The 16,491-nt window shown below is 38.7% G+C and overlaps 1 protein-coding gene across 7 annotated transcripts in view; it reads right to left on the minus strand.

Moving 5' to 3' along the window:
* Nucleotides 1-16,491, minus strand: part of ANKRD12 (ankyrin repeat domain 12) — a 158,667-nt gene that overhangs the window by 90,203 nt on the left and 51,973 nt on the right. The gene's annotated exons all lie outside the window — the stretch shown is intronic.

Genomic DNA, 16,491 nt, shown 5'->3' on the forward strand with positions numbered 1-16,491 from the left:
AAGGGGAAATAAAGGGCATAAAAAATAAAAATACTGCCCTGGTCGGTTTGGCTCAGCGGTTAGAGCGTTGGCCTGCGGTCCAGAGAGACCCGGGCATGTATCTTGGTTACAGTTTGTCCCTGGCCCTGGTTGGGTTGTACGGATGGCAGCCACTCGATGTGTACCTTTCACGTCGATGTTTTTTTTTTTTCTCTCTCTCTCCCTCCCACTTTATCTGAACAAAAAAATGAAAAAAATGTCCTCAAGTGAGGATAAAAAATAAAATAAAAATACTGAATTGTTTTTAAAAAGTAGAATTTATGAATAAAACCAAAAGGTGATTCTAAAAGAGCAATAGAATAAAACTTTGTGAGTCTAATCATAAAAATGAGAAGAGAAAAAATAAAACTTGAGATTGAGACCTAATAAATACAATTCCAGAGATGTTAAAAAGATACAGCACAATGCTGCATTCAGTTTTATAAGACTAACAATTTAAGGCCTGAAAAAATGGATTATTTTCTTAGAAAAATTAGTTTATGAAAGAAAAATTCAAGAAAAAGATTATTTCCATTTCATATAAACAATGCTATAGCATAAAAGATGAGAAGCTACCTAATTCATTTTTTAAACCTAAAATAAAACTGATACCTAAGAAGAGTCCAAAACAGAAATTATAGACTAAATTGTTTATGAGATAAATACAAACATAAACTGTCCTCAATTAACTGTGAAGTCAAATTTTATGTCTTAGAAAGATAATACAGTAAAACCTCAATATAATGGACTAATTTGGGCAAGGGGGTATATGTTAAAGCCTCAATCTGTTATATAGTAAAGTAGGGTTCCTGAATTCATATGTTAAAAAACGACATCCTCATTTACCTGTTCTTATTATGTAGACACATTTGCATAATTAAAATGTATGAAAAGTTTTCCACATGTATTACAGTAATTTAAAATTTAAAATGAATAGGTCTAGTAAATGTGTGCATTTACTCACCAGTCACTGAGTAAAAAAATGCACATGGCTGGGGTGTGGCTTAGCGCACTTGAAAATATTGGCGTTAAAACTGCTGCACAAAGTCCCACACACAACAACAAAACCAATTACCACACATGATGCAATGTGATCAAGTGCTAATCATTCACTGAACATTGTTTATGAGCAGTGACTTTTGGATTTAAATATGCAGACTATAGTTATAGATATATAATACTTATTTATGTCGTCGAAAATACCAGTGTTTTTTCTAACATATGGCCTGTACGCTAAAATTTATTTAAAATAACATTGAATTAATAACAAGAAAAATAACCTGTTAATTTAATTATAAGCAAATCTTGGTTAAAAGCATTTTAAAATTAATAGGGTGTTAATTTTCACATATAACATGGAGACTGAAAATTTTGTTCTTTAAATCCAAAAGTCCATTAAATCTAGATTTGCAAAATGGATGGCTTACTGTTATATCATAGTCAAGCAGGATTCAACCAAAGAATAAAAGAATAATAGTTCATTATTGGAAAATTTTATGACAATTCACTGTATCAAAATATTAAAGAAAGCCCTAGCCGGTATGGCTTGGCTGGGTGTCATTCCATGCACTGAAAGGTTGCCAGGTTGATTTTTGGTCAGGGCACATGCCCAGGTTTTGGGCTCTATTCCACGTAGGGGGAGTGCAGGAGGTAGCCCATCACTGTTTCTCTCTCTCTCTAAAAATCAGTAAAATTAAAAATATATATTTAAAAAAACCTGACAGGTGACAATATCATCTGAATAGACTACATTAATTCTTGATGACTCTATTAGTAAATCAGAAAGAGAATGTGATTCCCTTATATGTTAACTGGTAAAGATTGCCAAATAAAAGCCTCATATTATTTATTTCCCAGTTATGAAGTAAAATCTTCTTAACTCATTCCCCCCCCACTTCTGCCAATAAAATGTAGCTTCAGAGATATGCTTTTGGTTCTTTAAAGTGTAGGTTTAATTATTATTCAGGTATGATGAGGCCAACAGATCAGGAGACCACTGCCACAGGAAGACAGTTTATTCCTCCCGGTTCCCAAGAAGGGCCATGCCATATCATGCAGAGCCACATGGGGAAACACCAAAGTGGGTCAGAAAGCCAAAGGAGAGAGTAAAAATGTGGGCAAAAGCTTTTATTGTGGTTTCAGCAGGCTATGAGGGTATAGGTACTGTTTCTCTAGTTATCTGGTCCCTGCCTCTGGGATGATTAGGGCAGGGGGATAGTGGCCCACAGAGTGAGAGACAAATAAAGTTGGTGATTGGGGATTGGTTGGTTTGCATATGAAAGGTGTGGTTACAAGGGAGTTGTTTACCAACTCTACAAATTGACTAGCCCTGGGAAGGGCAGTCTCTCCAGAGTCAGCAAGGCCCTAGTTGTCAAAACATCAGAAATAAAAAGACATGATTAACACACCAACAAAATTCTAACACACCAACAAGATAAATATGAATATTTTATTATTGTTATTAATAAAAGAACCTAAGAAAAACATGCAGATGTCCCTTCTCCCTTGCACCTGTGTAAGTAAAGATATTGTTCTGTGCCATAAAAAAAGTGAAAAGAAACCTATTTGGTAACATGTTAAATGGAAAATGTTCACAAGAATATATTGATCATGCTCTCCCTGTTCATAACTGCCACCAACCTGTTCTGTTCTCTGTAAAACAAAATTGTCTTTGGAAGTGTTATTTAAACTAAGGGTTTTGTGAGATTTTTAATACTTCAAACATTGTTTTCAGATCTGGGAAAGGAAAGAAACTTTCAAAAAAATAGTTACTTCTGATTGTCTTGAAATTTTTATATTAGCAAATGGTATAAATACTCTACCAATTCAGGAGAGAATCCTTCCATATTCTTCTTCCATATTTTGTCTTTCTAATTTTATGTTATTCTTTCAATAACCTACAACAGCATTTATACACAGTGATAAATGGCAACACAAGAATGACCTTCTATCACTGCTGCTATTATAAACAAGGTACTGGTGGCCTTTAACCACTCAGTAAGGTAGAAGAGGCAAAAAAAAAATTTACCTAGAAAAGAAGAGAAAAGACATGTATACATAGCCCTGGCCGGTTTGGCTTAGCGGTAGAGCGTCAGCCCACGGACCAATGAGTTGCTGGTTTGATTCTGTCCAAGGGCACATACCTTGGTTCATCCCCTGCTGGGTGGTGCAGGAGGCAGCCAGTCAACATGTCTCTCTCATATCAAGGTCTCTCTCTCTCCTTCCCTCCTACTCTATCTGAAGATAAATAGAAAGATATTCTCAAATAAGAATAAAAACAAAAAAAAAGGCAACATAAACCAAAATGTTAATGGTTAACTGGGGGTAATGGCATTTCATGTAGGTTGGGAGACAATTCTCCATGGGGCTCTCTTGCATTTCTGAACATCTTGCAAGCAGAGGTATTAACTCCTTTTGTTCTGGACTATTTTTCAAGGATATCTGTATAGAGAATAGCCTTGGACGAGACAGTGTCTCCCTCTGGAGCAAAGGGTAGATCTATTTACTATTCAGTAAAATAAATAATTTTCCCCTTTAGGGCAAAGATTAAATAGTTTTGTTGCCCATTATGTAAAATTCAGGGTTCCTTTCCTACAGCATAACCCACTGTGTATATAGTTGTCAACTGGCCCTCTTTAAATTTCCTTGTGAGTAACAGAGCTCAGAAAACAGGCACAAAAGTTGCTATATGGCTATTGCTATCGTTATGAGAAATAAACTGTCCTTTGCATTCGTCCCAGGAGTTTCTCGTGTTCTGCCAAAATCCATGAAAAACTGACTATTGTGTAAGTAGCACAGAGTACAATCTAAACTCTTTCATGATTTTTGACAAAGGAATTTCCATTTCCATTATTCTTATATGTATTCTCTAATTTTCCAGAATGAACATGTATTATTACACATTAATAATAAAAAAAGTCTCGATTATCACTTGGATAGGAGATAACAAAGGTATGAACTACACTGATGATAAAAAGGACAGGACAGAGCTATTTAGAAAGTTAAATGATTAACATCGACTCTCTCATACTTGATGAGTTTAGGCCAGGTTTTAAATTATCATAGGAGGGGGGTTGGATGAAAGACTTTGGGAAATTGTAAATACTAATTTATTGCTAAAAATTGCAGTGGAAAACTTTCTCAACTAAAGTCAATGGGAAAAAATAAATCCCACAAATTAAAAGTGAAAGGATAAGATATATGAAGAATTGTGAGGCCCTGGTTGGTTTGGCTCAGCAGTTAGTGTCGGCCTGCGGTCCAGAGAGACGCGGGTTCGGTTTCCGCTAAGAGCATGTACTTTGGTTGCAGTTTGTCCCCGGCCCTGGTTGGTCGTGCGCGTGGCAGCCACTCAATGTTTCCCTTTCACGTTGATGTTTCTCTTTTTCTCTTCCTCTCTCTCCCTCCCACTCTATCCGAACAAAAAATGGAAAAAAATATCCTCGGGTGAGGATAAAAAATAAAGAAATAAAGAAAGAATTGTAAGAAAAAAATTTTTGAACGTTCATTGAATTTTTTTTTTCAGTATTTTATTTTTTTTTTATCCTCACCCGAGGACATTTTTCCATATTTTGTTCATTATTGGTTTATAAGAATCCCATCGATTTCTGGAAGTTAATTTTGTATCCTGCTACTCTGCCAAATTCATTTATTAATTCTAGGGTTTTTTTTTATAAAGTCTTTAGAATTTTCTATGTACAAAGCATGTCATCTGTGAATAATGACAGACTCACTTCCTCCTTTCCAATTTGGATGCCTTTTATTTTTTTCTTCTTGTCTGATAGCTATGGCTAAGACTTCCAGTACTATGTTGACTAAGAATGGCAAAAGTGGGCATCCCTGTCTTGTTCCTGTTCTTAAGGGAAATGTTTTTAGTTTTTGCCCAATGAGTATAATGTTGGCTGTAAGTTTTTCATATACTGACTTTATAATGTTGAGATATGATCCGTCTATTACCACTCTGCTGAGCATTTTTATCAGAAATGGGTGCTGGATTTTGTCGAATGCTTTTTCAGCATCTATTGATATGATCATAAATTTTATCTTTCTTTTTGTTTATGTGGTGTATCAGAGTGTGAGTATTATTTAAAATTATGCTCTATTTTGCCCTGGCAGGTTTGGTTCAGAGGTTATTAGAGCGTTGGCCCCATGGATCAATGAATCATGGGTTCGACTCCAGCCAAGGGCACGTACCTCGGTTGCAGTTCGTCCCCGGCCCTTGTCGGGGTTGTACGGGAGGCAACCAGTCGATGTGTGTCCCTCTGATAGTGATGTTTCTCTCTCTCTGTCTCTCCCTCTATCTTCTACCCACTCTATCTGCAGATAAATAAAAGATTACCCTCAGGTGAGGATTAAAAACAAAAAAAATTGGTTCAGGTTATTTTATTAATTTAGGATCTCGGAAAAGCAAGTCTGCACCATATTAAACTGTAAATAAGGTCTCTTGAACATAACAGAACAATTGCATATTCATTTCTAAAAAGTTTATGGAAGAAAAAACAGCAGAAGCTAGAGGCTGGCTTCGAGGCCAATCACTTACTAAGAAAAGACAATCGTAATTCAGAATTTTCTAAGATGGCAGCAGGCAGGACCAGAACAAGTGTGTGTGTGTGTGAGACTGTGAGAGTGTGTGAGTGGACATGAGTATGGACAAGCGACCTCGAACAGTGCAGAAACGTGGAGCAGAGGGATCCTGTGCTGTGGATGGAGAGTATGCAGCTATTGTGTAAGTGTCTTGTGAGGGTACTTCTCCCTGTGTGGCTAGAAGGCCCTGCCAGTTTGGAAGATCCCTGGTCTTCTCTGAGAGGAGACAGCGGGGAGCGGCTAGGGCCAAGCGACCTGAGTCCATCCATGTGCCTTGCACCATGGGACCAGTGGACCCCGCTGTGTCAACACAGACCAGCACACAGTAGTGGAACTGTCAAAGTACCTGCTGCCCAAGCCACAACTGGCAAGGAGCCAAGCACCATCCCCCACAGCAGTAGCTTAATCGAAGCTTAGCACCATTCCCCTCAGCAACAGCCTAATGAAAGCCGAGCACTACCCACAGCAGCAGTAGTGCCAGTTTGGGAGCCCAGCACCTTCTCTCACAGCAGCAGTAACTGGGCAGGAGTGGAGATCCACCCTCCCAACAACAGCTGAGGCTCAGGAAACCAGACACACCCCCAGCAGCAGAGGCACGGGAGCAGACATCCATCCCCAGGCAGCAGCAGCACATTGGCACCTGAGACCCATCCCCAGCAGCATCAGCAGGGGCTGATCAGGAGCACTGCCCCAGCCCAAGCATCAGCAAAGCTTGGGAAAACGAGACCTGCCCCCTGACAACTGCAACAGCATATTTGGAGTGGAGTCCCTCCCCCAGCGGCAGCAAAGTCCTGGGACGCAGGCATCTTCAGCCCCCAAAAGCAGCAGAGAACTGGGAGCTGAGAGCGCTGATGAACACCAATGCCAAAGTCTTTAACAAAATATTAACAAATCGAATCCAGCGATACATCAAAAAATTATTCACAATGACCAAGTGAGATTCATCCCAGGGATGCAAGGATAATACAATATCTGCAAATCAGTGAATGTGATACACCACAGAAACAAAATGAAAGATAAAACCATATGATCATTTCAATAGATGCTGAAAAAGCATTTGACAAAATCCAGTACTCATTTCTGATAAAAACGCTCAGCAATGTGGGAATAAAAAGATGATAACTTGACACAATAAAGGCCATATATGTAAAACCTACAGCCAACATCATGCTCATTGGGCAAAAACTAAAAGCATTTCCCTTAAGAACAGGGACAAGAAAGGGATGACCATTTTCGCCCCTCTTATTTAGCATAGTACTAGAATTCTTAGCCACAGCAAATAGACATGAAGAAAATATAAAAGGGATCCAAATTGGAAAGGAGGAAGTGAAACTGTCATTATTTGAAGCTGACATGATTTTGTACAAATAAAACCCCAAAGACTCCAGCAAAAATCTATTTAATAAATCAATTTGGCAAAGTAGCAGGATACAAAATTAATGTTAGGAAATCGATGGCATTCTTATACACCAACAATGAACTCACAGCTAGAGAAACTAAAAAAACAATCCCATTTACCATAATGGCAAAAAAATTCAGTGACCTAGGAAATCAAGGACCTATTCACAGAAAACTACAGGTCATTGAAAAAAGAAATAGAAGAAGATATAAAGAAAGTAGAAGCATATACCTTATTCATGGATTAGAAGAATTAACAACATTAAAATATCCATACTACCCACAGCAATCTATAGATTCAATGCAATCCCCATCAAAATATCAAAGACATAATTCACGGAAGTAGAACAAATACGTCAAACGTTTATATGGAATCAAAAAAGACCTCGAATAGCCACAGCAATCTTGAAAAAGAAGAACAAAGTAGGAGAAATCACAATATTGGATATCAGATTATACTACAAAGCCACTATAATCAAAGCAGCCTGGTACTTGCACAAGAACAGGCATATCGATCAATGGAACAGAACAGAGAATCCAGATTGACCCAAGTCACTATGCCCAATTAATATTTGACAAAGGTGGCAAGGGCATACAGTGGAGTAAAGATAGTCTCTTCAATAAATGGTGTTGGGAAAATTGAACAGCTACGTGCAAAAAAAATGAAACTAGACCATCAACTTACACCATACATAAGAATAAACTCAAAATGGACAAAAGACATAAAAGTGACTCATGAATCCATAAAAATCCTAGAAGACAATGTAGGCAACAAAATTTCAGATATCACACACAGCAGAATTTTCACTGATACAATGACTAAGGCAAAGGAAACAAAGGAAAAAATAAACACATAGGACTACATCAAACTGAAAAGCTTCTGCACAGCAAAAAACAAAAACAAAAATACAAGCATCAAAATGGAAAAGGAACCCATTATATGGGAGAGCATAACTGCCAATGATACTTCAGATAAGGGTTATTTCCAAAATATATAGAGTACTCACACAACTCAACAAAAGGAAGACAAAGAATCAATTAAAAAATGGGCAGAGAACCTAAATAAACACCTCTCTAAACAGGACATACAAATGGCCAAGAGACATATGAAAAAAAGCTCAACGTCACTAATCATCAGAGAGATGCAAATTAAAACAACTATGAGGTACCATCTCACACCTGCCAGAATGGCTGCCATCAACAAATCATCAAATGACAAGTGCTGGGGAGGGTGTGGAGAAAAGGGGACTCAAGTACACTGCTGGTGGGAATGCACACTGGTGCAGCCACTATGGAAAACAATATGGTGCTTCCTCAAAAAAAATTAAAAATTGAACTACCATTTGACCCAGTGACCCCACTTCTAGAAATATACCCTAAGAAGCCTGAAACTCCAATCAAAAAGAATATATTTACCCCTGTTTATAGCAGCACTATTTACAATCACTAAGACCTAGAAATAACTCAAGTGTCCATCAATAGATGAGTGGATAAAAAAGCTGTGGTACATATACATAATGGAATATTATACAGCTGTAAGAAATATCTCTTATCCTTTGAGATGACATGGAGGGACCTGGAGAATACTATGCTAAGCAAAATAAGCAAATCAGAGAAGATAAATATCACATAATCTCACTTATTTGTGGAATATAATGAACAACACAAACTGATGAACAAAACAGACACAGACACTGAAGTAGGGCAGAGACTGACCTCAGAAGAAGTGGATGGGGGGAGGGGAAAGAAACCACAGAACTTATATGCATGTATGGGTAACCATGGACACAGACAACAATGCTGGGGGGTGGGGGTGGGATTGGGAGGAAGGTGTCAGTGTGGGGAAAATGAGAAACATCTATAACAACAACAAAAAAAGAACTTGATAATAAATATTTTAGGCTCTGGTGGGGGAAATATACTTATGTTTAGCTTTATATTTATACCATGATTTATTCTGTCTGTGGTAGTTTTGTGAATGTTGTGAGGTGGGAGCCAAATCTCAGCGTTATGCATATGGATATCCACTTGTCACAGCACTGTTTGTGGAAAAGACTATCTTTTCCCAATTGCATTATCTTGGCATGCTTGCCAAAATCAATTACCCATTAACATTTGGGTTTATTTCTGGAATCCCTGTCATTCCATTTAACAATATTTCTATCCTTATAGCACCATCACAGTCTTGATTACGGTAACTTTGTGGTAAAATTTGACATGGGGATATAAGTTTTCCCAATTTGTGTTGTTTTTGTTTTTTTTTCTTTAGATTATTTATTTAGCTGCTCTGGGTCCTTACTATTACCATGTGAATTTTAGTATCAGCTTTGCCATTTCTTCAAAGAATCCAGTTGGACTTTTGATAGGGAATGCACTGAATCTATAGATTAATATAGAAATTACTGTCATCCTGACATTAAGTGTTCTGATCCACGAACGTGTGAGGTTTTTCATTCAGTGTCTTCTCTAAATTCTTTTAACAATATACTGTAATTTTTAGCATACAGGGTTTACACTTAATTTTTATACTTATTCCTAAGTACTTTATTCTTTTGCTGCTATTGTAAATGAAATTGGTGTTAACGTTATCTCTGAATTGTCCCTTGCTATTTATAGAAATATAATAAAGATTATTTTAGTTATTTATTTCCCATTTGGATGCTTTTGTTTCTTTTTCTTCAGCAATTTACCTGGTTAAATATTCCAATGCAATGCTGAGATGTGGTAAGAATGAACATCCTTCTTTTTGTCTCTTGTATTAGAAAGAAACATTTAGTTATTTACCATTACATATGATGTTAGTTATATGTTTTCAATAGCTTCCTTCTATAGATTTGAGAAAATTCCCTTTTATTTTAATCAGTGTTTATATCATGAAGAATGTTTCATTTTGTCAAGTACTGTTCTCATACACACAATTAAGAACTATTATTTCTTTTTCTAATTTTTGGAAGACTGTATGTTGTGAAGACTTGGCATTAATTATTCTTAAATATTTGATAAGATTTACCAGTAAAGTTATCTGTTTAGGTTGTTGTTGTTGTTTTTTTTTTTTTATCCTCACCCGAGGACATTTTTCCATTCTTTGTTCAGGTAGAGTGGGAGGGAGAGAGAGGAACAGAGAGAGAGAGAGAGAAACATCGATGTGAAAGGGACACATCGAGTGGCTGCCACCCACACGACCAACCAGGGCCAGGGACAAACTGCAACCGAGGTACGCGCCCTTAGCGGGAACCGAACCCGGGTCTCTCAGGACCGCAGGCCGACGCTCTAACCGCTGAGCCAAACTGGCCAGGGCTAGGTTGTTGTTTTTTTTTTGGAACTATTTAAATTAGTAATTCAGGCTTTTGCTATATAAACTCTATTCACATTTTTCATGTCTTCTTGAGTTAGTTTTATTAGTTTGTGGCTTTAAAAGATTTTGTCCATTTTACTATGTTATATCTAACTTTTTGTCCCTTGATTATTCATATTATTCTGTATAATCTTTTTTCTTAAATTTCTGTAATAGTTGTAGTAGTGTCCCCGCTTCCATTCATGATTTTGGCAATCTAGCATATTGTCTTATTTTCCTTGCTGAATAAAGCTAGATTTTTTTGTAAAACAAAAAGGCAATCATGAGAATATGCTTTATAAATATATAGGTGAATATAAATTCCCTTTTAACTTAATTTTCTAAGAAGCAGAAATAACATAGTCTATATGCAAGAAATTTGGAACAGAAATTATGGCCCTTCCTCTTTTAAGGTGCAAATACGCAGTCAAATATCTATATAAATTGAAAAAAATTATTTCTAACATCTTTTGATGTCAAGCAGCTTGAAAAATATCAGAAAAGCCCTGGCTGCTTTGGCTTAGCAGTTAGAGCATTGGCCTGAAGTCCGGGGAGACCCGGGTTCGGTTCCCGCTAAGGGCGTGTACCTCGGTTGCAGTTTGTCCCCAGCTCTGGTTGGGTTGTGCGGGTGGCAGCCATTTGATGTGTACCTTTTTTTTTTTTAATCCTCACCCGAGGACGTTTTTCCACTTTTTGTACAGATAGAGTGGGAGGGAGAGAGAGGAAGAGAGAGAGAGGGAAACATCGATGTGAAAGGGACACATCGAGTGGCTGCCACCCGCACGACCAACCAGGGCCGGGGACAAACTGCAACCGAGGTACGTGCCCTTAGTGGGAACTGAACCCAGGTCTCGCAGGTGGACGCTCCAACCGCTGAGCCAAATTGGCCAGGGCTGATGTGTACGTTTCATGTCGATGTTTCTCTCTCTCTCTCTCTCTCTCTCTCTCTCTCTCCCTTTCTCCCTCCCTCCCTCCCTCCCTCCCACTCTATCTGAACAAACAATGGAAAAATGTCCTTGGGTGAGGATAAAAAAGAAAAATATCACCATGCATATTGCCTCATATTGTGACCCTTACCCAAACAAATGTGATCTTTAAAAAACAATGAATTAGCCCAGCTGGTGTAGCTCAGTTGTTGAGCGTCGACCCATGTACTAAGAGGTCAACAGTACAATTTCCAGTAAGGGCACATGCCCAGGTTGTAGGCCAAATCCCCAGTGGGGGACATGCAGAAGGTGGCCAGTTGATATTCTCTCATCGATATTTCTCTCTCTCCCTACCTTTCCCTCTAAAATCAATGAAGAAAAAAAAATTTTTTTAATTGAATCATTAAAATAGAGGCCAAGAACACTAATCCCTTTAGGTAAGGCAAAAGTTAACAAATGAAGACTCTAAGAGTATGTATATATTCTTCCTATTGATTTTATAAATCTAGTGGTTTTTAGGTCTTCTTATGTAAACTTTGTTTTTAATATAAATATGTTCGTGAAAAGTATTTGCTTTTTGTTCTAATCTCTACATTTTTAAGAAATCACACCTTTATGACAGTAATGCTCAGGGCTCTACTGTATATTCAGTAGCAGCTTTCAAAAGATACATACAAAGTACCTAACAAGAATAAAAGCTTCAGAAAGTTTAGCCTTAAAAATTCAAATCCAAAAAAGTAACATCAAGCAGCCCAGGTATAATTTCACAGATGCAAACTTCATTATAATTAAACATTTCTAAATAAAAGTTTTAATTCTTTCCTCAAATCTAATACTGTATTCTATCCCCACAACTCTACTGAAATTACACTTACCAAGGTCATTTTAAGAGGTCTCAACTGATGAAATTGAATGGCCTCATCTTTCCTATTAACCTCTGTGGCACCTGGCATACAGACTCCCTTGGCCACTTTTCTCTGTGCAAACTCCCCTGGTTCTCTCTCTGTCCTCCTCAACTCCCCATCTCTCAACTCCTCCTAAAATATTTGAATTCTTCAGGTTATATTCTCCTTCATTTTTGCCTCACTCTCTTTGGGTGACATCTCCATACCTGTAAGTTACTCTTCCACAAATCCTCATATATTTATTTCAATCTAGCTTTTGAGTGCTAGATTCATATGTAACTGCCCGCTAATACTTCTACTTGGATGTTCTGATGGCCAACTCAATCCAAAGCACAAACCAAATATTTTTCTCAAAATAACTGGTTCTTTTTCCTGAATTCACTCTCAGAGAATAATAGTCCAATCAACTTCAGAGTGGAACCAGGCAACTTTTCTACATACACAAGTAAGTTTAATTCATTCAAAGTCTATTAGATCTGCCAACTTCTCTCCATCCCCACAGCCATTGCCCACATTTGCATATATATATTTTAATCCTCACCAGAGGATAATTTTCCATTTATCTTCAGCTAGATTGGGAGGGAGGGAGGGGGAGAGGGAGGGAGGGAGGGGGAGAGGGAGGGAGGGAGGGAGAAACATTAAGTGGAAGAGAGACACACAGCAATTGGTCCCTCCTGTATGACTCTGACCAGGGCCAGGGACCGAACTGAAACTGAGGTATGTGCCCCTGACCAGAATCGAACCTACGACTCTAGTCAGCAGGCCGATGCTCTAACTGCTGAGCCAAACTTGCCAAATCACAAATTTGCTGATCACATACTTACTCATCCTTCAGAATCTAGGCTAAGTATCTTTTCTACTGTAAGACCATCCCTGAATCTCCTAGAATGGATTGGTTCTCTCCTTTTAGTGCCATCACTGTACATTTAATACTTTCATTAGTGAGCTTCCTACAATGATACAGAAATTCTCAAAGTATGGTCCCTGAGACCATTTGAGAGGATCTGCAAGGTCAGAAACATGCTCATGATAACCCTAAGATGTTATATTTTTCTCTCCCATTCTCTCAAGAATGTATACTTGAGGTTTCTAGAGACTACATGACAAGTGATATCCGAACATACTGAATATACAACCAGAGGGAGAATCTGACTATCTGATGTGAAGCCACACATTGAAGATTATTTGAAAAACCAATGACCCTCTTCTCACTAATATATTTTGCCTTGGATAACGGCATAACTTATTTTATTACACTTTGCTTTACCATACTTTGCAGATACTGCGTTGGCATCAACCTAGAGCAAGACCTTTCACTAGCAAAAAGAGTATGACTCACTAAAGGTTCAGATGATGGACAGCATTTTTTTTAGCAATAAACTAGTTGTCTTGTAAATTTTTTTCTTTATTGATTTTAGATAGAGAGGAAGGGAGAGAGAGAGAGAGATAGAAACATCGATGAGAAAACATCGATTGGTCACCTCCTGCATGCCCCTGACTGGGGATTTGGCCCGCAACCTGAGCATATGCCCTGATTGGGAGTCAATCTGCGACCTCTCAGTCCATTGGTCGATGCTCAATTCACTGAGCCACACCAGCCGGACTAAAGTTTTTTTTTAATCCTCACTCGAGAATATTTTTTCAAATATCATCAGATAGAGTGGGAGGGAAGGGGAGAGAAAGAGACAGAGGGAGAGAGAAAAACATTGATGTGAGAGAGACACATCAATGGCTGCCTCCCACACGACCCTGACCAGGGCCAGGAATGAACTGCAACCAAGGTATGTGCCCTTGGCCAGAATCGAATCCACAAATCCTTGGTCCGCAGGTCAATGCTCTAATCTCTGAGTCAAACTGGCCAGGGCTAAAGTAGTTTTTAATTAAGGTATGTACATTAGTTTTCTTATGTAATGCTATTGCACATTTAATAGACTAACTATAGTGTAAACATTATTTTATATACACTGGGAAACCAAAAAATATTTGTGTGACTTGCTCTATTGTGAAATTCGCTTTACTGCAACGATCTAGAACTGAATCTGCATGTAAGTAGCTCCGAGGTATGCCTGTATAGTTGTTTTTCAGGAAACTATATTTCTTGCGTTAACATGTTAATAATTTTACTATTTTTAAAGCCAATTAATTACCTTCTAAATATTTTCTCAGTTTTAATTTCTAATATTGTAAATATCAACAGATATACCCACATATAAAAAAGCTCTTTGGGATCCTCAATTATGCTACAGAGAATCAAAGGGCTCTGAGAACAAAACATTTCAAACACACAGGTAGAATAATTAGTTAATAGTTTCATAAAATTTAGACCATTTCCTAATCACTCATTGTTGTATTCTAAGGGTCAAAGGAGAGGCACATAACACAACAGAAATCTCAAATAAGGTTTGTTGAATAAAATAATGCATTAATAAAATCACTCTCCTTAAAGATCTGTCACATTAAAATATATCTGAGGAGCCCTGGCCGGTTTGGTTCAGCAGTTAGAGTGTCGGCCTGTGGTCCAGAGAAACCTGGGTTCAGTTCCTGCTAAGGGCGCATACCTCGGTTGCAGTTTGTCCCTGGCCCTGGTTGGTAGTGCGGGTGGCAGCCACTCGATGTGTCCTTTTCACGTCAATGTTTCTCTCTCTCTGTCTCTTCCTCTCTCTCCCTCCCACTCTGTCTGAGCAAAAAATGGAAAAATGTCCCCAGGTGAAGATAAAAAAATATATATATGTATATATATCTGAGGTAACTTTAATGGTGAAATGAAAATATTGGCAACTTATTTCCCCAAGAAACAACTATAAATCTGGACAAAACTGTGAAAAGTAACCACTTAAAGGCTCTAGAAATGTAACAAAAGTAAACAACAAATTAAGAAGCATTTTCTCCAAGAAAAACTATTGAATTATGGATAAGAACACTGAGTATCTCTGGCATTCTTACCTGGGTTGGCTCTCATTCCCTAGCCAATCAGTTTAGATGAAGCCCTACTAGGGTAGGGCTGGTGACAAAAACCAGCATCTTGCTTCCAGAGTGCCAATTTGAACTGGTGTAGAGCCAAAAACCCACACCCAACCATACTGTTGAAAAAATAGAAAAAAGGATAGAAAACAAATGGAGGGGGTAAAAACACACTTCTAGTACCCTAATGTTGTGGTCCCACTGCGGGGGAACAGCACACCTGGTGGATAAGCTAGAAATTTAACAGGGAGATAGCAGAAATGAGAGATGTAGGGGTGCTAATAAGATTGCCATACATGCCAAGGAGATCTAAGAAGCGCTAGGCTCTCTATACATCACTCAATGAATGGGAGAATATATGTATGTGCAGGGGAGATCTATCCATTCTTGGTTGATTAGGAGGCTGTACATAAGCAAAGGTAAGACTTGGGTGAGCCAGCAGGAAAAAACCAGAGCAGATCTGATATATCCCTGAACACTGAATATCTGTATTCCCCAACATACATACAAGTCTGTTGGCAGAAGGTGAAAGAAAGTCATCTGGTCAAGACGGTGGTATAGGTAAATGTGGTACTCAGATCTTCCCACAACCACATCAAAATTACAACTAAATCACAGAACCACCACCATATACACAGAACTGCCTGCAATCTAGCTGAATGGAAGCCCTACAACTAAGGATTTAAAGCAGAAGCCCCATCAAGACTGGCAGGAGGGGTAGAGACACAAAACGAGCCAGTCCCAGTTGGTGAATAAAAATCAGGAGGGATATCTCAGTTGCGGAGGTCCCAGTGAGGAGCGAGGGTTCCCAACCCCACTACAGACTCCCAGCCCAGAGTTTCAGAGCCAGGAAGAGAAGTCCCCATAACTTGTGGCTGCAAAAACCAGTGGGGGTTGTAGCTGAGTAAGATGGGGAGCTTCTAGAGTCCCAGGAAATTCCTTTTAAGGTGCCCATGCAAGGACTTACTCAGACTCACTCCCTGAGTCCCAGTCCTGGGACAGCAGCTCAGAAGGCACCAGAGACACAAGGAGAGAAACTGAATTGTAGGGCATCAGGATAAGAACTGGAGGGGCAGCTTTCTCCCAGACAGAAGTGCTGGCAGAGGTCATTGTTCCTTTTCTGAAACACTCCACACAGAGCCAGCAGGTGGACACCATATCTGAGTCTCTATCAACGCGTCTCACAATGTTTTGCCCTGACCTGGTGATACCGTGAGACACCCCCCGCCCCACCACATCCAACTAGTGTGCCTACCCAAACTGTTTCCAGTGGCTTTTTCAAACAAGTGGTCTGTATTGGTTCATGATTCAGACTTTCCTAAAATCTCTCAAACAAGTACCATCTGGCCTTCATGTGGTCCATACCCCT

The sequence above is a fragment of the Molossus molossus genome, unplaced genomic scaffold, assembly GCF_014108415.1.
Source record: "Molossus molossus isolate mMolMol1 unplaced genomic scaffold, mMolMol1.p scaffold_m16_p_6, whole genome shotgun sequence".
Lineage (NCBI taxonomy): Eukaryota > Metazoa > Chordata > Mammalia > Chiroptera > Molossidae > Molossus > Molossus molossus.